The sequence below is a fragment of the Haemaphysalis longicornis genome, unplaced genomic scaffold (assembly GCF_048455015.1).
Source record: "Haemaphysalis longicornis isolate Haplotype H1 unplaced genomic scaffold, Haemaphysalis longicornis Haplotype H1 scaffold_4, whole genome shotgun sequence".
NCBI lineage: Eukaryota > Metazoa > Arthropoda > Arachnida > Ixodida > Ixodidae > Haemaphysalis > Haemaphysalis longicornis.
This window is the reverse complement of record NW_027526361.1, coordinates 65627506-65653100: the sequence shown is the minus strand read 5'-3', so window position 1 is coordinate 65653100 and position 25595 is coordinate 65627506. Positions and strand designations below refer to the sequence as shown.

Here is a 25595-nt window from a genome sequence, read left to right as displayed (position 1 = left end):
CCGTGGGCACCCTCGTTACCGCATAATAGAGAGGGATCTGAGTGTTCTGGGGTTGTCCTGGCGCCGCAAGTGTCACCGGTGAAATATGACCCTAATCGCGCACGCCCTTGTGGACTCATTAGCTGGCCACACGTTTTATTGATTGCGGCCGCCTACCAGCCAGCAATTACGTATCTACTCAGGCATCAGGGATCGTTGCAATCTTGCTCCTCTGAGTCGACAAAGGAAGCGGGCTCCCGCGAGTATTCTCCGAACTCTTCTTTGCCTATATTTAAAATGCCCATGTATGTGGGAGGCTACTGAGAGTGTATGTATGTATGTACGTACGTATGTATGCATGTATGCATGTATGTATGTATGTATGTATGTATGTATGTATTGTGGGGACCAGGGTTCTAACGGCGGCCTAGCTCGATCCTCGAGATCCGGCCGCAAGGCTAGCTCCACTGAACACCGCCGCGGATCACCAACTTGGCGTATCGGCAGCGAACAGCAAGGAACACAGGACACAGAATTCGCCCACTCCGACGTTTATTGCAATGCAATAAAGGAGACGTCGGGCGCGTCGTTCTACACCGCCGACCACCTTAGCCAGGGCGGGAGAGACAGGCGCGAGGGCGGACAAAGGAAGGCCAAAAAGGAGCGAGTCGTATTTACGGCCGCTCCCGACGATGGTTCGTGTCCAAAGAGGCCGTACCTCCGTCGTCCGGCATCCGACTAAAACCCGCCCGCGACCGCCGCCAAATCGGCCTAAACGCACCAAACTATGCTGGCAACGCTGTCGTTTTTGCCTCAAAACGTCTCCAACTTTGGTCTGAAAAATCGAGGGCCTTTGGCCGTGCTGACAACATTGTTTTGCGCATTTCTTGCTTGTCCGTCCGCGCGGGCCGTGCTTCTCCCTGCTTCTCCGGCACCGTTTCGACAGAACGGCCGGACGGCCTGTGCGCCTTCGTGGTTTGGAATCGCAGCTTTTACTCCAACTGAAGTTCCTAGGGTCCTACCGAGCCTCACGTCAGTCTGCGCCTCAGCTTCGACGGCGCAAAGTCGGAGACTTCGCTAGCTCGGTTTCGTGGCCGTCAACGTCGGTGGTAGCAACAAGCTCGTGAGGAGGTAAGTGTTTAGACTTGTCACATCGCCCTTTTCATACGGAGAAGAAAACACACAAGGTGATGTTGCCTTTAGTGTTCGTGGTAGAAGTGTAGGCTAATTTCAAAGTGAATAAGCTACGTGCCATTTCTTGCGAAAGCACACCCGAAACACACGCTAGTGTCGTGATGTTTTTCTTTTTTAACTTACAGGCTCATATGCGTAACTGTTGGCTAGAATCTGCTGTGGTGTCACTATGCTTACCACTAGTGGCAGTTATTACATGGAGGCTTACTACGTTAACAGCCGTAGTAAGCAGAACAGGGGTTTTAGATTGCACGCACAAATGTAAAGCAAGCAATGTTTCGGAGACATTTATTTCGTATCATGTGTCATCGAGACGCCGCTCACTGCGCTTTCGTTACAGGGGCTGATAAATTTCCACCACAGTCCCAGCATGTGTTCGAGTGGCTGATCGGTGACCTGCTGCGTTTCTAAGAGCCAGACCTACCTCAAGAGACTGCTTGTCCATGCCTTGGCATACAGGGTGCCACTGTTCTCATTGCGGATGTAAGTGTTTCGCCGAATCTGTGCTCCCGATCCTGTTTTTCGTAGACAGTGCAGTGCAAGTATATTTCTGTTGAGGAGCCGCATATATATGTGGCGTGCGTGCGTGTGTGTGTGTGTCGATACAATTTGCACCTGTCCTCACAATTTCTGTTCTAATTTTTTTTTTTTAAACAGAATGGAGAATTTTCAGCGTTTGTATGCAGGAGTTGGAAGATGGAATTTATTTCACGGAATGCATGTCATGACTTATTCTGTTGGAGGGAAAGTGCAATAGAGATACTTGATGCTTTCAATGAACAAATACTGTGTAGCATGTGGTGGGCCCACTTAACACACTCACGTTTGATTCCCGACAGTTGGTGTTGAGTGTACGTAATGCAGCTGCTTCTCTTTTTCAATTGCTATAATCGCACTACAAGGGTTGCTGAGCATGGTCGTTTTATAGGTTATTGAATTGCTAAAGATTGCAATTTACTAACGTAATTGCACTTCAGCAGAAATTTTCTCAAGCAATACAAGTGTGGTTTCGAAATTCCAGGAGTCTCGTAGGTAATCAAAGAATAGGTAGCAATCGCTACTTTTCGCTAACACGGGGCACTTCTTGGCCGGTCTCACATCACTAGACGAGAATTTTTCTCGCATTGCTCATGCTATAGCCATCGTCCTGAGCCCATTTGTGTACACTGTAGAACAAGAACTAAGGCCTGCCTGCTGCATTTCCAATTGCTGCTATCTTGCTTTGTCCATATCCATTTGTTGCCCCTGGGTTTTCTTCTCTCACACCCCTCCACTGAATGGTGTCTTCTTCAAGCCTCTCGTTCCTTGGTGGCATTGTCATAGGTGTCAGCAAGCTTTCATGCGACAAAAGGTGCTTTCGAACGAGTAGGTCATGCCAAATTCTTTGATGAAAAATTAATCCTGAAAGCAATGTTTGACTTCGATCTTTACATACAGGTGCCGTCATAAGTGGAGCACGGGAGCTGCGGCCGAATTGTATCGGAGCGCCGTGTAGCTGCACCGGCGGTAAATGAAAGCACGAGAACACGCATGCGCGCTTGCCGACGGCGATAGCCCATCTGTACTTCTCAAACCACTTTTTTTAACCTGGCTTCAAGCATTGTTCGCAGCATACTGGTCTCGGCGATGGCGCTGATAGCGTACACACGTAAAAATATTTGAACGAAAAACTCACTACAAATTCCCGTGACAGCGCGCCACTTCTCCGGCAGCTGGAAGTGCGCCAGAGACGCTGCCAGAATCGTCTCTGTTATCGTTGCCGAGAGCGGCACTGTGCTGCGAGCAATGCTCGAAGCCAAATTTAAAAAGGGGTTTGAGAGGTATAGATGGGTCATCGCCGTCGGCAGGCGCACATGCGTGTTTTCGTCCTTTCATTTACCGCCGGTGCAGCTACACGGCGCTCCGATACAGTTCGGCCACAGCTCCTGTGCTCCAATTACTTATGACGGTACCTGTACACAGTCACAGACTGATTTTTTAGATTGTCCAATCATTCAGACACGTCAGTGGTGCTGCCGTCCACCCTATTGTGCCAGTGTATAACGACGTCTGAAACTATGCTGAAGCCATTCACCATCTGATTTTTCTGACTTTTTGTTTGCCATGACGAGAGGTTAAAATGGCAACAACTGCAAGATCCCTATTGCTGTTCGCTTTATCCTACAGCCTTCAACTAGAATTTTCATGTATCACCCTCTGCTAACCACTTTTTTTTTTTACTTCATATTTTGGCCATGCAGCATATGAAGAAAAGATAAGACGGTAGAAGAGAGAGAAGGGGTACAAAATCACAGGTAGTCAGGAAGTTGATGCCCACAACGGAGAAACTTGTGATGCTTCCATGTGAAGGAGGAGAAAGAGCAGGCTCAGAAGTAGTTGTCCAGTGCCAACCTCCTCTGAGCCTGCTCTTTCTCTTCCTTCACATGGAAACATCACAAGTTACTTCGTTGGGGGCATTTACTGTGCGTTAGATATCTGCTTTTGGCATTTCTTTTTTTGCTCTGACCCTGGTTTCTACACACAATTATTACCAGTGAGATTTTGTTCTCTGTGTACATTCGTTTTTTCAACTGCTCTCACATTCCCTAGAAAGTTTGAACAATTGGTCAGCTTGTTCATTCATTTAATCTTGCATAACATATTAACTAGAGATGTGCGAACAGGAAATTTCGAACTGTGCATAAAATACAAATAGCAAAAGCTGACTGGATTGAATAAATCAAATATATTCGAATACAGATATCTTTTTCATTGTTTATAAAGTTTTTAAAACAAAGTGACAAAAAAGATAACTTAGGCAGTCGTCAGGACCTGAGGCATTAAAATATTTATGTATCGCTAGGAAAATGGTACAAAAAATGGCGAGTAAACGGCAACCACATGCAGCGACGGCAAAACGTAACTCAATGGGTACAGCAAACTGGTGGTGTGGATGACGGTGACAAGCGAAAATGTTTATAACCAGGTTGCTAAGGGAGTCGACAGCAGAAGGCGACGGGCTGACGCCGCCGCTTGCTTTTTGCTGGACAGAAGCAGCCCACAAGTGAGCAGCAGCGACGAACGACGACGACGGAGGGCATTGGCGGCAGTTTGATCATTTTTTTCACTTGTTGCTGTCACTCGTGCTATCTGTTTGGTGTACCCATTGAGTTACAGTTTTCACGTCGCTTCTCGCTGTCGCTGGGTGTGGTTGCCCCTTAAAAGATTAAGACAGTTTGGAAAGGCAGCGGAATGAAATTTGGCACACCCTGCCGTGGAAAATGCGGTTTCCTCAACATGTTGTGACCAGAGAAATTATACAGTTGGCTACCATTAGTACAAAGTCCGCAACAAAAAACAGAAAGCACAATAGCGCATTGCCATTGGTCCGCAAAAATCTTCTCTTCTTGGTTTTGTTTTGTTGCCTATTCGAATGTGACACAGCTTGCCGTGATAGCTCAGACTTGTGGTGAAAATCGAAGCCTGAAGCTTTCACCACGCAAACTGTTGCACGGAGCTGTGCGCAACAAAGAAGGTTGAGGGCCTCAAAAGAGAGATTCTTAGACTGGCACAAGTCTCAAGTGACCGGCTGCTTTATCAGCTATGCGCTGCCTCGGTTGTGATGGTGCCAACATTGCAGGACACGGCCGGTGTTTTGACGCTTTAAAATTTCCAATTTTATCAAGATGTGATGTTCACCTTGATGCTTTTTATTCGAAATAACTTTCAATTAATCGAAAAATTGGGTTTCAGCTTTAAATTACCAAGCAATTTCTTCTACTGAATTGAATGTAACATTGGTGGGGCAAGAGCATTGCTTGCAATTACCTGAAAATTCCACAAGCGTCGACTGCATTTGAATGGCTTGCTCCAGGCATTGAAAAGAGGTTAGGTACGTTAGTGGTTGGTATGACCTTTACTATAATGCAAGCATTCCCAGCAAGTAATAAACCTTGGTTTCTCACTCATACCACCATATTGATGGGAAACTTCTTTCCAGTTTATAAATTTTGCCCAGGTAGCGTTGCTCCTCAGCCAACATTGGCTGCCAGAGTTCCACTCTTGTGCAAGGCTTTTGTGGTAGGCTTTCTTGCATGGCTTCGGCGTCGTGCCAAAAAAGCTAACACTAAAGAAAATGTCATGCAGTGAAGATAGGAAGTCTGCATGTCATGTGGCAGAGCCAACTTTTATTTCTGTATTAATGAGCTGCAAACCTTATCTGCTCCATGAGGATAAATATTTAGTGTTATAAGCAGTGAAGAGCCACTATATTCCCTGGGTACACATGGAGCATGGCTTACAAGGAGAAATAACATACAAAACGAAAGCAAGTCCTTGGTGGCTCCACAACACTGCAGGGCTCCATAGCCTCCCAGCTGAAGCTATCAGATTGCGTGATATTCATCGGAGCTGTCTGGGGACCTCATGACTCGTGCCTCGACAGTGCACCAGGCTAACCTATCAGTTTACGTGATGTTTGTTGAAGGTATTGGAGTTACTAGCACCGTGTCTCGGTATGGAATGTGGTTCGACATCGGGTGTACTGCTAGATTCTGCGCCAGCTAATACAACATATAAATAGACATCTCATTTTTTAAAATGTTTATACCCGTGGTGGACTTACTTCTTTTACCCATTTTTTAACTGTAAAACTGATGCTTCACTTAATTATTCTACTACTTCGAGTAAAGTGGATCAGGAAATTTGTAATGCAAGCGAAAGGTGTCGTGACCATACCACTTTTTACCTTCTGTCTTGCATGCTCATGCTCCCAGCGCTGCTGCAGCAGCAAAAAAGAAATGTAAGGAAAAACAGGAAAACACACTTTTTAAAAATGAAAAAGGGCTGGAGTTATAGGACTGGGATAGATTGAACAAACTTCAGAACCACCCGCCGCGGTGGCTCAGTGGCTAAGGCGTTGCGCTGCTGAGCACGAGGTCACGGGTTCGATTCCCGGCCGCGGCGGCCGCTTTTCTGATGGAGGCGAAAAGCAAAAACGCCCGTGTGTACGAGATTTCGGCGCACGATAAAGATCCCCAGGTGGTCAAAATTAATTCGGAGCCCTCCACTACGGCGCGCCTCATCGCCTGCGTTGCGTCGGCGCGTTAAACCCCACAATCAATCAAACTTCAGAACCAACCAAATTTCAGAACTGTTCAGCTACAGAAATAATTTCTTTGCAACGCAGCTTGCTAAGGCAATCTGCTTGCCATTTCTTTTTTAGAGCGCACCTCTTAAGAGGCCAACTGCACTCAAATTTCACCTCGACCAAATTTATTTTAATGTCTAGTAGTACCCCCACATCAGCTGGGACACGAGTGGTAGCCCCGTGAACTGCCTCGTTAACCAGTCAGAAGCGTTTAAAAAAGCTCCACCGCAGACCACGCTGCACCTGCCGGCAGATTGCGTAAACAGCCATGACACGCCTGTGACGCTCCAGCTGACGGTGGCTTCTTCCTCTGGCCAGCCATGCAGCTAGAGAACCGGTCAAGCTCTGCTGCGAACACTTCACCCATTTGCTGTCCCGCACGCCGTCCGGCCGCTCGCTGGATGGCTGCAATGTCATTTTAATGGCCGCGCTCTCCTCGATTTCGGTTTCAAAATCGCCGGTTTTTGCTGACCGCTTGCGGCGTCCACACGCGTATTTCGGCCGTTGTATTTTGCATCTTGCTTTCTTTTTCAGCAGACTATACGGAAATGGTGTTTTCAAGAGGTCGAAATTTTGAATGCAGTTGGCTTTAAGTGCCCGCTTTACTCCTGTGGTTTCGTGTGGCCGTCGACTTTGTTGTAACCGAACGAAGAAGAGGGCACTGGAGATGAATGAGATAGAGCAAGCAGGAAGGCGGAGGAGGAAAGTAAAATGAAAGTGTGAAAGGGAGGGCAGTACGCAGAGGCCACGCGAGACATGCTCAGTGGCACCGAGGCGCTCACTTCCTGAGACACGATCACTTCCTGAGACACAGCAGCTACACGCTGTCGCCGAGAATACTGCAGTTTGCACTGCGCTCCAATTTTGCATTAAGGAGTATCGTATTCTTGAGCCGTCTTTTTTTCGTTGATGATTATTCCTAGCGCAGTGTTCAGAAAAGTTTGCAGTATCCTAGTTTTGTATCATGTTTACTTTTAGCGCACCCAATGCAGATATGCTGCTACCAATAATCTCAAAATCACACACCGTAAACAGCTCACTGCAATTGAAGAACAAAACACACTTGGTCTGCCAACAGTATTCAGCACATTTATTTTGCATTCTGAGTTTTCGAATGATACTTCAGCTTTATGTGCACAGAGGGCAAAGGTATCATCAGGCTGGACTCCAATGTGCCAGTGTATTTTTCCAACAATGCTCCAACCATACACAAGAAATCGCTGTTTCTGAACCAAAAGAAAAAAAAACAAGCTATTCTTGGTTGCCCGCCACTTTTCTTGTTTTTTTTTGTCAGATTCATAGCTTGTTCTATTTCACCCGTTTGGAGAATGCAGAAATTTGTGGAAGCTTACCTCAGGTGTTACATACACCTGATGGAACATAGCTTGCACCACATGAAAAAGACAGTGAAAACGTGACTGTTACCAATGGCTGGTCACACATAAAGGAACGTATAAATGCGGGGCTTTCTTGAAAGAAAACTAGCAGCAAGCCACACAGTCAGCAGCAGCGGCATGACGGAAAAAAAGCGCGCTTACCAACCGAAAGACAGCGTAGCTAAATAACATGTTGTCACCAATACTTAACAAGAGATTAGGTCGAACACTGTATACAAATCTGCTTGTATGCATTTAAAATTTGCCGCCAAACTACCATGCTGAAGCAACTGCTACAAGCACATTCTACAATTGCTACAAGTGCACCATGATTTGCTACAGCGGATTTCGCGTTTTTGTGGATTAATACCATGCTATTTTGGCTTTCTTTTGAAGCTTAACGAGTACTCAGATCGCAATAATTGTAAGTGGCCGCTAAATTTAGCGAAATTTTGATGCTGGTCTGGTAACATTGATGTAAACAAACCTTCAAGATGGCGGCGCCCATGTATGCTTACGGCAATTGAGTTATCGAACTCAAATACCGCTTATTCATTAGTTACGGTCTATAGTACGCTGTTTTTGAGCTTAAGTGACGCACCCGAAGCCGGAAAAGCTTCGGAGCCTAGCGGTTCTGTACAGCTAACATGTGTAAAGTACTAATATTAGCCAGTGGAACAGGCCGAACTGCTTACCGGCGTTGTCGCACGTCCCGTGGCTGTAACTTGGTTGCTTCATTGGGGCTCTTCGATTTACAGTCTCGGACTCGCCGTGGGTAGTCCGAGGATTCCCCGAAGTCATAGGGATACATGGGAAAATCGAATGCCGGACTGCTTCTCGGGGAGTCCGCGGTGAGTCCGAGACTGGAAATCAAAGAGCCCTACTGTTTGCGGTTGCGCCGTTGTTTTTATAGTACTCCTTGGATGTTCAGGCATGATTTGCAGTCAGTGTAACTTGCCTTGTGGCATCGATTTCGTTAAAAACTACGTAGAATGACCATTACGATGTGCCGATATTAGGATCAAGAACTTGCAGTGACGATGCGATGACGATTGGATGTCTTGCGAGTAACGATTGTGCGAATCAGTCAGTGATCGAATATTATTCTCTAAACATTTAAATTTGATTAAATCTGATTTTTATGATGTTAAAATTTACGAGTAAATTTGTGTTAACGTATGATCCCATTGGACCGGGGTAAGGCGAGGGCGACAATCGCAAAAATTGCTCACTGCATCGGTGGCGCAGCTGGTTGTGCGGACGTTCAATGGGCGTGTGTAGCGAAAATAAGAAGTTCATTAAACACTGAAAGCGTGCGTAATAGCCGAACATAATAGACAGGACGAGATTGCAATAGACGTTTGCATGTTTTGGAACATGCAGTGAGCACCTTGCTTACACATTGGTTGACTTCCCCGACCAAACGAATATGGTGCTTTTTGCTTAAGCTATCACGTATTACTTCACATGGAGTAACCTGGAATGCTATAATCGTACACTGCAGGGTTTCGTTACTTTCCAATGTCCATGCAATTCATCCAGTACCAGCACCCCACTGTCGCTCAGCTGAATGCTGGGAGTGCCACATTTTATCAGAAAATGTGATGTGTACCTGACTATATCAAAATTTTCCTGTATCCACAGTACAAACGTCAGGAGTTCCTCCACCACAATTTCATCTGGCTAGTCTTACCTTCGGGTGGTGTTGCAGTTGCCAAGGCCAAAATGCATTGGCTAGGAAGCTATACACAAGTTTATGTATCTTGCCTATGCCACTAGTGCATATGTATACAACATATGCTGGCACACATATATACATGCACCAGCATATATGCTTACAGAATGCAATGCATGCCGGATGAGAAAAATTTGTTTACCTAATGTGAATCGATGTGGTAGCGCTCGAACAGTCACTGAGCACTGCTTAGGGCATGTGTAGCATGCTAAGCACTGCTTAGTGACTGTTACTTATCTTGCTTTGTGCAACTAGTTGAGACACTATTCTCGGTTCAACACTTCATGATGACCTTGGCATTGTTTACTCTGCGAAGTTTTAAAAGCGTGATAATGAGCACTAATATCAGCTGAATTACATGGCCTCTCTCCCTGAAACTATTGGAAGGTGATAAAGGCGATACGCTGCCCTACCCCCAGACGATAAGGCGATGTAAGCTGGATCCTGACTATATATACCCTAGCCTCCTCCTCTTACTGCCGTCTCTGTGCAGTTACTGCACTCTCCATTGGTTCTTGCAGCAACTGCTGTACCTAGCATACCCGACGCCCCTGGGCATTGCCTAGAAAAGCTTGTTTGCTCACTTAACATTCTTTCGCTCTGTGAACTTTTGTTATGCCCTGGATGCGGTCTAACAGAAGAAAAAATGTTTGGGCGTGTTGGTTCATACTCTCACAAGAAACATAGCGCAGTAAAAACAGAATAAGTCGAGGACCGGACAAGTGCAAGGTTTCAACAAATGCTTTATTGCAGGGCCAGCACATATAAAGACATATGGCTCGTAAGAGGAGAAAAGAAAAAATAAATAAACAACAAAATATGAGATAAAACCCGCCACATGCCGCCTACACCAGGAAATCAAGCTCTGGCTTTGATAAAGCCACAGACAGTCTACGGACACACTGATCACCAGAACATGCTATCTCACTTGCTTCAAGTTTCTCGTCAGCCCAGAGTAGTGGTAATGCAAAACAATTGTCTGGTCGTACATGGGATAACAAAGGTTTCCCGATACACACATTTTACAATGGGCAGCCAGGTGGCTGTTAGTGGGATCAATGTCTTGTTCACAGCCCCGAACAGGCTTTTGGGCTTGTGCAGGTTAACCTGCCTATAACGCGTGTGCAAAAACCGGTCTGCTCTAAGCTGGTACGCTGTGGGCATCATGCTGTCTATAAAATTTCACTCTCATGTGGCAGCGACTATACTGGCCAAACAAGCAGATATTTGAATGTCCATTTAAGAGTACAAGAATAAAGTAAGCAGCGTTGCTACTGACGGCCAGCGGGCTGCCCATTGTAAAAAGTGTGTATCGGGATACCTGTGTTATCCCCTGCACGATGAGATGATTGCTTTGCATTACCACCAGTCTGGACTGATGAAAGAACTTGTGGAAGCAGCTGAGATGGCATGTTCCGGTGATCAAAGCATCAATAGACCATCTGTGGCTTTACGAAAGCTAGAGATTTATTTCTTGGCGTAGGTGGCGCGTGGTGGTTTTTGTCTCATCTTTCGTTGTTCGTTTTGATGTTTTCCTTTCTTTCTCTCCTATTATGAGCCAGATGTTTTTATAAGCGCAGGTCCTGCAATAAAGCATTTGTCGAAAGTTAGCTCTTGCCCCGGCCTCACCTTGTCCTTTGTTTCTACTGCACTATGTTTTCTGTGTGGTCTAACATTGTTACACTCTTTTTTTCTGTCTTGCAAGTCACTTTTTTGTTCCATGCCCATTGACCCCACACTTTGACAAAATGACAGATGCGATTCGATAAGGTACGGCACCTACCAAGCTTGGGCTAAAATTTATCCGTACTACTTGCATCACGACACGCCGTCAAAGCCGCCACTGACTCGGGGCAGGAGCCGCACCCCGCTAAGGAGAGGGTGGGGAACAATGAGCGGGATCGCAACTGTGTTTACAAGAAGATGTGAACCTCACTAATGTAAGAAAGTCATGAAGTAGTGCAGCTTCTTATGTGCGACAGTTATGAACTAGTAGAATGCCACTGTTTCTGTTCCACATCATCATTCCTTCCCTCGGTCTTGTCATCCTTGTCATGCTGGCCATGCAATCCAGCAAGATGAAGAGAACACACCTCCCTTCCAAAGGGGCAATGTTATGTCACCCATGCCTCATTGACATGAAGCCTCCATTAAGGAGTGCATGTGTGTTTGCTTATGCATACGTGAAATCGCAGTGTGCCCTGCAATCCTTTAAAAGGAGAAATTGATTTTTTCCCCCTGCAATCCCTTGTCTAACTTTCACTGCACATTTTTTTTTTCTTTTGCCAGCAGGGAGCCACAAGCCAGGTAGCAACAAACTTGGTGCAGATTGGTACCACTGGTGTTGTGTCCCTGGAGTGAGTCAAGAACTTCTGTTCGTGGTCAGCGGGGTAGAGTGTCTCATCTGTTTGAGCTTTGGACTGGAGCTATGGCACTTGCAGAGCAACAAGAAGAAAGCGATTGTTGTGGAGCAATTCAGTGACATTTTGTTGCTCATGCCCTGCCAAAGGGCACAAAGAAAAGTTTTACGAAGAGTTACTGACACTGCTAAACTTTTTTCTTAGCGTGTACATATGACAGTACTTAGTGGTGCCTTGCATCATTCAGCACTGAATTTTATCATTTTGGCTCTGAAACAATTTCTATCTCTGTTACAAGAAATTTTAAGTTTACATTGCTGTCAGCACATATATTTAATGAAGCTTGCTTTCTTTTCCGTACAGCAGTTAAAATTTATAGGTTAAGGCACGGAAGCCATACTTTAGCTGTAATGCATACCGTAGTTGCAGACTATCGGCTAATTAAACCAGTTGGTGCATTAATGTTGTCTAAGACTTTGCGCACGAAGGCAATTTTGTTTGCCTTCATAAGAAAAACGGCTGCTCTAGAAATGCACACCTCGTGCAACTGTTTTAATGACAGCGGCGGAGTGAGGAACGTGGTTAAAAAACAATTGAGAGGGGGTTTATGAAAAAGTTTTGCTCCGACCAACTTTATATACAGTGACCTCCCATGCTCGCCGATGCCAAGTGTTTTTTTTTCTCCTTGTTTGGCCTTTTTTAGTTCTTTCCTATGCCAGTGCAACAGCTTGTGCTGCTTGTGATCCCCATTGAAGCATTGTGAGCTATTTGTCCGCCTGTTGTCAATGGTATTTCGCCTCCTCCTCAGTTTGTTGCACTTATTATAAGCTCATTGACACTGCGGCAAGTACACCTGTGGGCTCGACAGTGTGCTTCAGTGAATCGCTTTCTAAATGCGAAAATATTACTTGCTATGTTGCGAAACGCTTGCACCCGGTCAGTGTGCACAGAATGCACATTCAGATATTGTCTGCAAGAAGCGTCCACAACAGCTGACAATTTCCTAATGCATTCCTAACATTCCACGTCACAGAATGGTGCGCACATCCATGGCATTCCATGGATGGTTGTTCTATGGCGTGGACCAGAAAAAAATAAACAAGAAGCACTTGGTGTGCACTGTTGCATATACTGCTGCAGAAAAAGAAACATTTGGCGCTTGGTCAATTCCGATTTCCTTGCAACACGCTCCATAAGACGTGCAACACCAAAATAAATGTGCTTCAAATAAATTGCTCCCGCAATCTTTGTTGGCCCTCTGCTTCAGTCGAGGCAGTGTCGCAGCAGCATGGATAGTGACTCTGTAATGAGTGGCTGCACCGAGTGCACTGTCAGGATTGTAGGCTATAGGCGGCATTGGCGGAACGCTCGACAACAAACCAAGCCATAAAAGACGCTGCCGCGCTCTCATCCTGTTAGAATATGATGAGATCCTGTGCAATTTTCTTGCGTTGCACTTTGAGTCAACCCGATGGTTTACTGAGCAAGTCCAGCAGCGGCATGGCAAAAGCATTTTCTTTTTGTTTGGTTCTTATCGCTTTGGTATACGGGCGTGGCTCAAAAAGATATCATGAAGATAACTATGTGTACGGTTCTCATCGCCGGCCCTGACCAGGGCCAACTCTCGTATACCCAACTTTGCCATCTGTAGGGCTCGCGAGCCACCTTGAGGACGGTGCTACACGAGTGGCACAGTTTATGTGAAAGAGCTGCAGCCCCTGAAGAAGCTTGGATCAACTAGTGCTTCTGCAGCTGGAAAATTGTTATGCTCCCGCGCAAGAATGACAGCATTTCCGTGCTTTAAATGGCCAATTTGGAAATGCTTTGCACAAACTCAAGCGTTCCTGTCAAATTTCGCATGTGCTCAAATGACTGTCACGCCAAAAGAAAGCTTTTCCATGTAGAGCCAAGGTCGGTAAAGGTTATGAATGTTTGAATGAATGGGAATGCTAAAAAATTAATGGTAGTCGAGCCAGACAGTGTGGTACCCGTGTGGTTTAGTTGTATACGTTGACTTTTCCATTGGTGAGAGTCAGGTCTGGACGAGCCATTGTATTCTACGTGCTGACCGGTGATATACATACTAACTAGAACGGTCGGTTGTTATTGGTACAGCCACTACATTTCGTGCCAACAGTCACTGTGAGCAAAGTGAAGCTGGTGAGGTTGGAGATTATTTAGCACCACCTGATGGAGTGCGCCGTCCCTACCCAGCAATTTTCAGCACGCTGGCCCTCATTGTCGCCGGCCGCCATGGGAAGGTCGCCATCTATGAAGCCAGCCTGGTTTTAGCCGCAGCGCAGTAAAAAAAACAGCGCAGAAGGAAAGATTCTTTCATTCATCCTCTTCACTAACCATACACATAATCCACATGGATTATATGTGTATTGTTGTTGAAGTGCAGTTGCAGCATGCCAGGATTTAATTTTGAATGGGTACGTGTTTACCTCTCATGGCCATTGCTATTCTTTCGGTGCCTATAGTTTTGTTTTGTACACCTCATTGTAACCACACAAATGGCGTGTACAGTGCATTTGTGTAAATAAAATTTATTTACAAGTGCGATTCCTTTTCTTGTGTTGCATCTTTTCAATATAGTTTGTATCTACTTGTCCAAGTGTCAGTCCTACGAGTAACCTTCACCGCCAGGTCCTGCCTAACAGATCAAAATGAAAATATGGCAGCAAAGCAAGCCATCAAACCTACTTTATTTTTCACGAAGTGCATACAGAATATTTTCACTGAAGAACTGTTGGGCTGTGTACACTAGCTGGTCGGAAAGGCCTCCATGGAAGTATTACAAATTGAAGGAGCTCCCATTCGTAACATGACTGGGACAACAACTCGACCGAAATGTTTACAGAGGTGGCACAACTTTGCACTGCTACAAAGAGCGTTGCCTACCTGTCTGCTATTTTTGTCGGAAAAGGCAATATCTGGTGTACACCATGGTTTGCTCACTGTTGAAAACAATACCCCAAATTCTGAAAGGCTGCAATAAAATAAAACTGGCCTGTCAAAGCAGCACTAAATTTTTGAGTCTTAATATTATAAAATCTGAAAGTAAAGGTCCTATATTGGTCTATGTAATTGAGCAACCCCGACAGCTGAAACTTATACCCTTTTTGTGTGTGTAGGAGGTGGGGGGGGGGGGGGGGTGGAGAGGTTTTGTTCAACTTGTGTGCCGAAGCTGCACATGCACCTTGAAGCACACCATATTGGGGGCTATGGATCAATTTTGACTACTTGGGGACCTTGAAATGTGCAGCAAAATCTCTACACACAGGTTTTCTTTTTCGCCTCTACCAGAAAAATGGCTACCATGGCTGGGATTGAACCCACATCTTCGATCATGGCAGTGAAACATCCTAGCCGCTAGGCCGTTACAGTGGGTAGTACATAATGGTTTTAATTTAAACTGGATCTATTTCTTGTTAGCAGAAACGTAATTTAAAACAGAACAAAAAGTGCTTTTGGTAATTTTTGCTTGCATCAATAACCTGCTAAGGTTCCCTACAGAACGCACAGCTCCTTAAGTTGTATCAAGCTATAGAACACATGGCAGATCCTGAAGACGTTTTTCAGAAGATCGCAAAATAGAGACCCACGATTAAGGCAAATGTGTTATCCAAACTTATATGGACCGAGCTTTCAAAATGTAAGTAGTGAGAAAATGCGATACCCTGGAACACATGAACGCAACAGCCTAGAAACTTCCAACAGCACCTCTAAAGTGAGTGACGTAGTGTAAATTATGCTGTGTTTTTCCTATTTTGATTATGCCTCAGGCAGGGCCACATTTAGTCGGCAAAGCCAGCTTGCAAATGTGACGTCCAGCTGGATATCACAGGTGTCACGCATGTATACCTCAGTTAACGCTATTTTGCTACTATAGAGAGCAAATGGCAGATTTATTCTGTACGCTTCTTCTATCCGAAGTGCAATTCGTTCTAGGTATTCAAAATTTACGAACAGAGCTATAAGAGTTTGCTCTGCCATACAACATGCAATCCTTCAAGCTTCACCACAACGAACGCCTGTTTGGGTCGGCTTTTCTGCACGACGACTAAGCCTTGCAAGAAAGCCTAATGCAAGCAACACCTTGAGCAAAGCCAGAGTGGTAACTCTGGTGTACAGTAACTGAAGTGGAATGTTACCTGTGCAAAGTTAATAAGCGAGAAAGAAGTGTCCGGCCAATGGGATAGCATAAACAAGAAATTGAGTTATTACTTGTTGGCTATGCCTCAGTAGCATACTGGTCCTAGTAGGCATGCATAGCAAGGGCCTTATTTCAATGACTGGAGGGGCTACAGCCCGTCAAATATACTTCTATTCAGAGCACGTTGAAGAACCCACATGTCTCCAAGAAAATGTGTGCCAAACTTTTTTCACTAATCCACTGTCTCTTATTCACCTTTTTTTTTTGTACCATTTCTAAATCAGTGCACAAACTCTACATGTCAGGTTGTGATTAACCAATTTATCTTTTGTCTCTCTTTGAGCTCTTCTTCCAAAGCTGTAAACACACTAAAGCAATGATATTCAGTCGAACATATTTTATTCCATCTGCAGTCACTTTTTCTATTCGTGTGTGATTTGAGGTACAAAATTTGATATTTGTACACCCCTGCAAAAAGGTGTATCGCAGGAGTAGTAAATCTAATTTCTTTGGAGGAATTGAAAGTTTTTTTTTCCCCCAATCTGAAGCGGCGCGCAAAGCATGCTTTTTCTGTAAATTACATACCCTCTATTATAGAAAAAAAGAATTTGGCAGTCGTTTGACTTCAGTGTGTGAGTAGTAGCGCTTGAGCGGGGGAAGCACAGTTTGCTTATCGTTCTGATTTTTTTTTTTTGTTCAGACTGACGAGTGTGATATTGAGCATTGATATCAGTTGAAATACTTTGCCTGTCCACCCGTGAGACTATTTAGCTTGCAGAGCCAATGCACTGCACGAATACGAGGCAATAAAGCCGCAAAGGCCGGAACGCGGATATATAGATATTGTAAGAAAACTAAGCTTGAGCTCCCCGCTTCTCACAGTCGGCGGCTGTCCTCTTTGCTGTCTTAGTAAATTGACCACTGGCTGTGCTCAGCTCTCTTTTCACAAACCTTCACGCCTCTACTCCAGTTAAGACGAACTCCATGAATAGGATGAACAACACTTTTGCTTGCTTGTAACATCCACAACGCAAAAACCTCAGCTGAAAACAAATTTCTGGTAATACATATTTTTACGGTTTCCTCGAGTTTGTCTTAATGAGTGTCTACTGTATATATGCTCTACCCTGCTCTCCTTAATGTCGTTCTCTGTGTATCCTGTGCAGCTACAGCCCTTACAAAGTGGGCCCAGATGGCACCCGCTTGTCTCTAGCGTGTGTGAATGAGACGCAGCATAAGTTGCTCTTCCTTTGGTTTTTTTTTCTTTAAATGGCCAATTTGGAAATGCTTTGCACAAACTCAAGGGTTTCCGTCGGAGGGGTTCGGCTTTTGAGGCACCAGACACGTGCATGAATATCTCGTGGTCAGCCTCCCTAGTGCGTGTGCACTAATAATACCCTGCCCGTGCCAATCCTCGAGTGGGCATGTGCCAGTATTCAGCACGCTTGCACACAGTTTGTCGTAAGAAGCATGCTAAGCTCCTTGTTAAGTGTGCGATGAGACACCCTTGACATGACAAGTTTACATCAGCCAAATGACCTAATTAATGTATTAGGGACCATTTGAAAACGCGCACTTTCGGTAGAAAATTACCCAGGCTGTTTCGTTGCAAAGGTTGTAATTATGTACCCAAATTGATAAACAAAAATAGCGGAAGGAAGCTGTGGTGTAATGGCACATTAAGTTTGTATCAAATGAAGGAGAACAATATGTGTGAGTGAGACCCCTCTTTATCAATCTACTCCAAGGAATGTGCCTTCTTAGATAAGTTCTTTTTGTGTGTGCTCTGGCCGAATACTTGTGGCCTTTTGTTATTGCTTCTCTCATACATGATGGACATACCCTAAATAAATCAGTTGCAAGTAGCGTCCGTCCTGTTAGTTAAATCCTGGGTGATTTGGTATAAAACAGCACCTCATCCTAACGCCAAATACAAGCATAAAACAGCGCGGCACTTTTCTGCTGTGTATGTCTTTGTACCTACCTTGCTGAAATTAATAAGCGATGCAGGCATCATAGTGGGTACCACAAGCCACATGCAGTAACTATAGCTTCTATGTACAGTGGGGTCCACTGTTAAAGGGAAACGGCGAGCGCGTGGCCACTGCGCTCCGCGAAGCGCCGTCGCCGAGAAGTGGCGAGAATCGGAGACAGCCGGCACATGCGCACTCACCGCACGAGGCGAGAGAAGCCGCTGTGTCGTCTGCTACGGCACTTCGCCCGGCCGCTGACATCCTTCGATTACGAAATCGCTCAGCTGTTTCAAGCTGATCGGCGCAGCGGAACGCCGTAGCAGACGACAGAGCGGCTTCTGCCGCCTCGTGCGGTCAGTGCGCATGTGCCGGCTGCCTCCGATTCTCGCCACTTCTCGGAGCCGGCGGTTCGCGGAGCGCAGTGGCCACGCGCTCGCCGTTTCCCTTTAACAGTGGACCCCACTGTACAATTAAAATGCATTGTCCGTTTCCTTGTTCACCCTTCACACTAACTTAAGAGTACATGCTTTTTTAGATTCTTCTAAACGGAACACAAATGCTGGCACACGTCAAATTATGCAACGACTAAAGATCCCACCGGCTAGAATACACTACAAATTCAAACAGACTTGGCAAGCTGATACACTCCAAACATACCTAAGCGGAGCTTGCAGGCTCTAGTAGAATGAGGTTATTCATAGAAGTCCTGAGTAATTAGTCACTATTGCTAGGCATATTCCATCACAACTACGAGATAAAAGTGACGGCCGGAAGCACGCCGGCTAATACACGAAGAAGCACACACAGGCACCAATGTCAAAAGCTTGCAGGGAGCGTAAAGCTCGCCTTCCACTCTCAGATTCCTTGGCACAAACGGGTGGCGGTGCTGCACCAAGGTGAGCCAACTTCACACATGGATCGCACGGAGAACACTCAGCAGCAGTTTGATGAAAGCAACCAGCAAGATGGGCACATTTCCGGCGCTGCACAGTGGAGATCGGCTTCTTCTATAGATCGGCTGATGCGCGATACCCGGTACTAGGTTCTGTAGTGCAGGGCCGTGCTGGGCAGCATCACAGCAGACCGCAGCGAATAAAACCCACGACCGGAGCCGGTCGTGCTAAAACCCGCCCGCAACACGGTCGTTGTTCCGGGCGCGTTGCAAGTGTTGCCAGCATAGCCATGAGGGGCAGCGTCCAGCGTCGGTCGCGGTCGGAACAAATCAGTGTTGCCAGCACGCGTTTCTCGAGTATGCTGGCAACAACGTCCGGTCGGCGGGCGGGTTTTAGTCGCTTCGCGTCGTCCGCCTCGGACCAGGCCGCCGGAGCTTCCGGGCAAACCTGTCACGTGAGGGGGTCGGCCGCGCCCCCTCGCTCTCACAGGCATCCTCCCGGAGGGGAAGCGCGCGACCGCGGAGAGAGAGGTACCACCCCTCTCGCCTCCGCGGCGGGCCGAGAGGGATAGGAAAGATGGCGGAGCTCCGCAATCCCCACATCCCTCCCCCCTTTGACCAAAGCCGCTCGACCTCGAGGGCTCTGGAAAACGATGACCTCACCGTTCGTTTCGCTGCCTGGCACACCTCCTTGAGCAAGTCCAAGAAAGTCCGATCCCGAACATGCGCAACTGCGCCAACGTCCGCGTTGCACCGCACTGCCACCACATAGTTTGCCATAATCACCACATAGTTCGCCACAGTCCGCCGGTTGACCTGATTTCGTCGGCCGACCCAAGGTCCGCAGGCCCCGCCGGAGAAGTAGGCTGGGCCGGTTGAGCACAGGGCCCGGGCAGCCGGCTGCTCCCAGGCGGTCACTTCCCGCAGCGGTTCGCCCCGCGCCGACGGGCGCTTGCCTGCCGCACCGCCGGCGGCTTCCGCTGCTTGCGGGTTCAGCAGTGACCACCTCTGATGCCCGGACCTGGGCTGGAGGCCGCGTTCGTAGTGCTGCCTCCCAGGTGGCCAGTTAGCCCAGCGCCGACGATGGCTTTCGCTCGGCGTACCTCGGACGAGCGCCTCCGCCACCATGGAGGAGGGGGCGCGATCAGCTGACCGCGGGAGCCGGCCCGCCGCGCAGCTCACTCGCTGTACGGGCTGCTGTTTTGGCATACCGCTGGGCTCTCGTTCTCCCCGGGGTGGCGGCTGGCCCGGCTGGCTCGCTGCGGGCCTGGCGTGGTGTGGTGGCGTCGTGGTTGGAGGGTCGCTCGAACCCTGGGCGTGCGGGCTTGAACCCTCCGGAGACGGTGGCCCACCTGGTCAGCGACCTCGCCGATCGCGGATGTTGGGGCGGTGCGTCGGGAACCTTCCCTCCGCACCTCCTCCCTTTAGCTCGCGACCTCGCGAGCCCGAAGTGGGAGCGTCAGCAGTGGCTTCCTGCCGGCTGGCGCCCTCTGGAGTCACCCCGTGCAACCCATTGCCGGACCTCACGGCGTAGGCTGCGCGTTTCGTTGGCGCGCCTCGAGGAGCTTCCTCTGGCAACCCTTCCTGTGCGCAACTTTGCGCGCTGGAGGGCGGTGACCCGGTCAGCGATCTCGCCGGTTGCGGGTGTTGTAGCGGTGCGTCGGGAACCTTCCTTCCGCACCTCCCTCTAGCTCGCGACCTCGCGAGTCCGAAGTGGGAGCGTCGGCAGTTTCTCCTCTTGGAAAGTACTGCTTCAGCTCGCCCACGTGAATGGGGCCGCTTATTCGACCAGACCTCGGGTCTTTCAGCTTGTAATTCAGCCGCGAGATCTTCTCGGCGACTACGAACGGTCCTACCCACTTGGGTGCGAGACCGGCCGCGAACCCTGCGCTGGCATCGCTCAGCGCGTGGTTACGTTTCAAGACGGTGTCGCCCACTTGGTACGCCACGTCTCGATGAGCTCGGTCGTAAGCCGCCTTTTGGTCGACCCTGGCCTTACCGCGGCTGCGGTTCGCCTCCTTGATGGCTTCTGCCAAACGCTCGCGCAAGCGCCGCGCGTAAGCCGCATCTGCTGCTTTCGCGGGGACTGCGGTCGACCTCCTGGCCAGAACCGTGTCCGTCGGTGTGTTCAACTCCCTGCCGAACATCAGGAATGCGGGCGTGAAGCCCGTGCACCGATTCACGCTTGTGCGCAGAGCGAAGGAGATCGAGCTCAAGTGCTCATCCCAGTCTTGTTGCCGCCGGGCATATGCCCCAAGCAGTGGCTTTATGTCTCGATTTCGGCGCTCCGTCACGTTAGACTGGGGGTGATAGCACGATGTTGTTTGCTGCCTGACACCCATGGCCGCGCACGCTTCACGAAACAACCTTGATGTGAAATACGTGGCGTTGTCGGTAATCAGCCGCTCCGGAAATCCGTAGCGACAAAACACCTCGGACAGCTTTTGCAGGACCTCCTGTGCTGTCGCTTTGCGCAGCGGATAGAGTTCAGCGATTCCACTGAAGTGGCATGTCACCACGAGTACAAACTTGTACCCTCTCTTGCTGCGCGGCAGCGGGCCCATCAGATCGCACGCCAGGACCTCCCACGGCTTTGTGCTCACGATAGGCTGAAGCAAACCCGGCGCCTTACCGCCTCGCGGTTTGCGCTCTTGGCAGACGTGGCATGTGCGTACGTACCTACATACTTGTGCCTTCATGCCGGGCCAGGTAGCATACCGACAAAGCTTCCGCCATGTCTTTGGCGCGCTACCGTGGCCGTCTGCGTCGTGGTAGTGCTGCAATGCAGCACACCTGAGCTTGCTCGGGATAACGGCCCTAAAACACTCACTTGAGTCGTTTTTGCCAGGCACGTATTTCAGCAGAGCTCCGTCGGCGTCAAGCAGGTAACTTCCCAGCTCACTCGCAGCAATACCAGCTGCATTAGAGCCCGCGCCAGCCGCAATACCAGCAGCTTCCCGGCGCCCGTCATTCTCCGGTGTTCGATTTGCCTGAGGGTCCGTCTCTTCATTAAGACTGGCGATCACCTCCCGACAAAACAAGTCCTCCTGCTGAGCCTCGACTAGCTCTTCCCGACTGAACGCAACCTCGAGCGGAACTCTTCCCCCGACGAGATGCACGTGCTCTGAGCTTCCGGAACTTGGGTCCTCCCGCGTTCCGCGCTCTCCCCGCGCCGAGAAGGGTCGCTGACCTACAGCATCCTCCTCGGCCTCTCCGGCCGGTTGGGTGTCATCCACCGGCGCCCGTGACAGCTAGTCCGCGACCACATTCGTGGCACCTTTGCGGTAGCGAACTTCGAATTCGAAGCGTTGCAATGTCAGGGCCCATCGCGCGAGCCTCCCGCTGGGCTCACGGAGGCGGGAAAGCCATGTGAGGGCCATGTGATCCGTCTCGATCGTGAATTTGACCCCCTCTACGTACATCTCGAACTTTCGAAGTGCGTAGATTATGGCCAGACACTCCTTCTCGATGACCGAGTAGTTTCGCTCTGCCGGTGTCAGCGCACGGCTCGCAAAAGCACGGGTCGCAGTTGTTCTCCATCCACCTGGAGGAGTACTGCCCCTACGCCGAGGTCACTCGCGTCTGTTTGGATCACGAATGGCCTGTTCAGATCCGGCAGTTTCAGCGATGCAGTGTCTGCAACAGCTTTCGCCAGTTGGCGTAGGCTGCTCTCCTGCTCCTCTCCCCACTCCCAATGGGCGGATTTCCTCAACAACTTTGTCAAGTGTGCTTGCAGGCGCACGCAAGCGGGGATAAACTGGCGGTAGTAGCCGATCATCCCTAGGAAGCGCCGAACTCTGGCGACATCCTTCGGCGTGGGAAACTCCAAGATCGCCCGGAGTTTCTCGGGATCGGGGGACACCTGTCCGCGTTCGATCCGATAGCCGAGCAGGCTCACTTGAGCGCTGCATATTTGCGCCTTGGCAGGATTGATGGTTATGCCAGCCGCCCTGAGTCGTCCCAGGACGTCTCTCAGGTGGCAGAGGTGCTCCTCGAAGGTGCGGGAGTAGACGACAATGTCGTCCAAATAGGCGAGGGCATGCTGCCACTTTGCCTCACCGAGCACCCGGTCGATCAGGCGTTGGAATGTGCTCAGACTTCCGCACAAACCGAAAGGCATACGTACGAACTCGTAATGCCCCCGATGGCAAGTGAACGCTGTCTTGCATTCATCGCCGGGACGCATCTCGACCTGAAGGTACCCCTTGCTGGCGTCCAAAATGGAGAAGTATTTTGCGCCACCGAGATTTGCGACGATTTCGTTAACGCTCGGGAAGGGGTACGCATCCTTTTTCGTGACCGCATTCAGCCGCCGATAGTCGACGCACAAACGCCAGCTACCGTCCTTCTTTCGAACGAGCACCACTGAAAACCCCCAAGGGCTCGTCGAGCGGCGGATAATGCCTGCTTTCAGCAGTTCCTCCAGCGCCTCGTCAGTTGCCTGCCTCTTGGCCGGGCTGACGGGCCGGGGATTGCATTTCCATGGTTGAGCATCGCCGGTGTCTATGCAGTGCTGCACCAACCTTGTGCAACCTGCTTGCTCAGTGAATATCTCGCCGAAGTCACCTAACAACGACAAGACGCGGTCACGCTGCGCTGCTGTCAGCTCGCTAGCACTTGCTAGGAGCGCGCCCAATTCCTCGCCCTGACCTCGGGGTGGAAGGCGCGCAGCGCAGAAGAAATCAGCCGCGGCAGCAGCAACGACCAAGCCCGGAGGTTGCTGCGCGCGCCGGCTACCGGCAGCGCCTGAAGCTTTGCTTCCCGCGGCGCGAGAGACGTTTCGGCGGCGCGCTCTGATTTCGGGCTGGAGGGCTTGCGGCGCAGGAGAAATCAACCGCGCCGGGAGCGGCGACACCCGAGCTCGGAGGGGGCCGCGCGCGCCGGCTATCGGCTGCGCCTGGAGCTTTTGCTTCCCTCGGCGCGCGGGATGTTTCGGCGGCAGCCTTACACAGCGACCTCGCTGCAGGCGGCGGTTCGGCGAACGGCTTTAGCGGCGTAAACGGGCCCTCCCGATAGCCTCCGTTGCACATGTCCACGACCAGTCCAACCTTGGACATAAAGTCTCTCCCCAGAATGACTGGGACCGTCAGTCCGGGCAAGTGGACAAACGCATTCGCCGTACACGCTGACTCCAACGCACGACGAGGCGTACGTCACCGCGTGACGTAACATCACCACACGCAAGCTGGAGCGGCAACGTCCGCGCGCGCAGCCGAATAGCTTTGCGCTCGAGATGGGAAACGACCTCGTCCCCTACGAGTGAAGTGCTTGCCCCGGTGTCCAGCAATGCCTTAAAACTCCGCCCCGCAATTGCGAGGTCGAGAAAGGGCGCAGGCGCGCTGGTCGGAACTCCGACTCTGAATGCGGCGGGCGCGGTGATGTTTTCCTCTCGGGCGCGTTGATCAGCCGCCGGCGACTTCACCGGCGGTCCGCTGCGTTTCCCTGTCCACCTGGGCAGATTCGCATCATGTGACCAACTTGGCCACACTTGAAACAGCGAACAGAATTCCGTGCTGCTTGCTGCGCCGATCGAGGCTGCTCGTACGCTCCGCGGCCAGCTGGCCGCATCCGGTTCTCCGGGGGAGAGTTGTGAACGGGTGCCAGCAACTGCGGCAGCGCCGATCCCGTGTAGGGAAGCCCACTTGGGCGAGCGTTCGCCGGCCATCACCTGACCGGTTTGTTGTGTGCACTGCGCGCGGGGCTGCCAGGACCTCCGGCCGTATCGCCTCCGCGTTGCGCAACCCATACGAGTAGGGGTCCAGCGCTAGGTCCCCGATACCGAGCGTTTCTCGCTGGCCGGGTATCAACGTAGAGCCGACCTCGACTCGTCCGCTGCCCGTAACGCCGCGCCAAGCACAGCTTGGTTCCAGTGTTTCCACCGGAGGCGGCGGTGGCCGATACGCGCGTGCAGCCGCAATTGCTGCTTGCACACGACGAGATTCGGCCGCCAGCTCGTTGAGATCCCTGCACCTGCAGTTCCTCAAGTACAAGGCAAAGGTGGGGTGGCATTGCCTGATGACCCGATCGACCCGCTCCGAGTTCGGGGCATGTGGGTCGGCGTACTCGTAAAGCTCCTGCATCGCACGGACATACTCGATCATCGGTTCGTCCGGAGCTTGGGTGCGCATTTCCAACTCTCTTCGCATCCGCGGGAGGTAGTCGACGGGCAGGAATTCCTCCCTGAACATCGTTCGGAAGTCATCCATCGTGCGCGCCGTGTGGCCTATCACTCGATACCACCGGGCGGCATGGTCGACTAGGGCTGCGGGCAGAACTCTGTGCAGCACCTCGCTCTCGCTGATGCCGGTCGCCTGCTCGTAACGGCTCAGAGCCAGCAGGAAAGCGTTCGCGCTCACTTGATCGCTATAACCGCTATACGTCGGCATCGGTAGCTGCACCCTGGGAGCGGGTGAGCGCGCCGCCTGCAGCACTTGCTGCATAGCGCTTGCGAGAGCGTTCGCGATGGAAGCTGCATCCACAGTCATTCCTTCGCTTACGGGCGCCTGCGTGCTCACTTGCACGAGAGGCGCGCCGCATGGGGCTTCAGCATTTGCGTAGGCCCGGCGCATGGTGGTTGAAAGCGCGGCGTCACCTGACGTAGAGCGCTCGTGGAATTCAGAACTTTCCGAAATTCTCGTTGGTGCGCGAGCCGCAGCATCTGCGTAGGCCCGCCGCATGGGGGTTGAAAGCGCGGCGTCACCTGACGTAGAGCGCTCGTGGAATTCAGAACTTTCCGAAATTCTCGTTGGTGCGCGAGCCGCAGCATCTGCGTAGGCCCGGCGCATGGTGGTTGAAAGCG

At 50.0% G+C, this 25595-nt stretch overlaps 2 long non-coding RNA genes across 3 annotated transcripts in view; one reads left to right on the top strand and one right to left on the bottom strand.

Annotated features, from left to right (window-relative positions):
- Window positions 1-25595, bottom strand: part of LOC144178858 (uncharacterized) — a 723527-nt gene that overhangs the window by 332975 nt on the left and 364957 nt on the right. The window lies entirely within an intron of this gene.
- Window positions 714-14601, top strand: LOC144178854 (uncharacterized). The gene is made up of 3 exons (XR_013324070.1): window positions 714-1110; window positions 1514-1656; window positions 11702-14601. It is a non-coding gene; the product is annotated as an uncharacterized LOC144178854 (long non-coding RNA).